This window comes from Protopterus annectens, chromosome 4.part0 (genome assembly GCF_019279795.1).
Source record: "Protopterus annectens isolate FY-2018-M chromosome 4.part0, PAN1.0, whole genome shotgun sequence".
NCBI classification, from domain to species: Eukaryota; Metazoa; Chordata; order Ceratodontiformes; family Protopteridae; genus Protopterus; species Protopterus annectens.
This window is the reverse complement of record NC_056733.1, coordinates 1,232,645,527-1,232,646,897: the sequence shown is the minus strand read 5'-3', so window position 1 is coordinate 1,232,646,897 and position 1,371 is coordinate 1,232,645,527. Positions and strand designations below refer to the sequence as shown.

The 1,371-nt window shown below is 41.4% G+C and overlaps 1 non-coding gene across 1 annotated transcript; it reads right to left on the bottom strand.

Annotated features, from left to right (window-relative positions):
* Positions 1 to 222: 222 nt before the first annotated feature.
* TRNAG-ACC lies at positions 223 to 295 on the bottom strand. Its single transcript has one exon. It is a non-coding gene; the product is annotated as a tRNA-Gly (tRNA).
* Positions 296 to 1,371: the final 1,076 nt, after the last annotated feature.

Sequence of the window (1,371 nt, the reverse complement as noted above, 5' to 3'; positions counted from 1 at the left end):
ATTGCCCTATAGGCCAGGCACAAGTCACCTCTCAGCAGCCTATAAGATACAGGATAAAGTGACAGGGTTTTTAGCCTGCCCACGTAAGTCATGGTTTGGAGTCCCTGTATTTTTTAATAGGTTCATAGGCAAATACTAGGCTAATTGGGGTCAAATCCTGTTCCTTGTGCCTATGAGGGAAAGATTTTAACCATTATGTCAAACCTCCCCACCCCAACATCAGAGTTCCACTGGGTATCGAAACCAGGACCTTCTGCATGGTAGGCAGATGTGATTACCACTACACTACAGAACCTAATAAGAAACCTCTGAGGTTTCTCCAGCTGCTGCAAGTGTGTGGTGAGGTACATACAAAACGATGCATTATAATCTAGGTTTACCATGAAATGGTCAAGATTAAGTATATAATGTGTTTATGTGGTTGACTCACATTTGCAATGTCATGCATATTAATTATGTCAAAATGTCAGAAAAAGAACATCCAAATCCAAATTTGGTGTTTTTGACATGCTTTTTCACCTGCCTGCCTTTTCAGCAGTATGAACGTACACAGTTCAGTACTGTACAAAGCTGCAACTTACATATTTGCAGGAGGCCCCCCACACCTCCTGCCAACTTTATATTCCAACTTTGAGATGGCACTACAGTGAGGAAAAGGATTAATTTCCTGATCCGCACTGTATCACAATCTCTATTCGTTACATCAACCATGAATTTGAAATGCATTTTGGCATTTGCTGCACAGGACACTCAGAGATTTGGAGGTCAGCAATACGGGACTCAGCCAACTTACGTTCGACATTCCCATTTTTGCCAAACCTTCATTCTCTATTTTAAAGGTAAACCTTACTCTATTAGTGGTCTGATGAGGGTCAAGTACAGTGGAGTTATAACATCCCTTGACCTGGATGCTATGCCCTTGCTTATGAGGTGCACTACAGAGAAGGTTTTCCTTACAACTGTATAAACTTGGTGATCAAAGCTAGGATTGCTATCAACCTGTGTTCCCAACTCTCACACTACTGGGTTGAAACTCAGAGGGATGATGTCAATATTGTAATTTGTAAGGAATTTTGTTTTGCCAAAGGGAATAATAATGTATTTTTTTAGATTTTGTTTTAGACCATGGCTTTGACACCAATCATTTGTTTGTGTTAGCCCTTCTTGTAATATATTGACATCATTGGAAGACTCAGTGATTGCTCCCAGTTTGCAATCATCAGCGAACATGGCGAGCCAAAAGCCATCTACTTTGGCCTGGACTTCTGAGAAATAGAAGTCAAGCAGTAAGGGGTCCATTACAAACCCCTGTGGTACTCCATTGGTGATGGGTCTACTGGTGGAGGTGGCATCGTCAGTTTTGACAAAGTG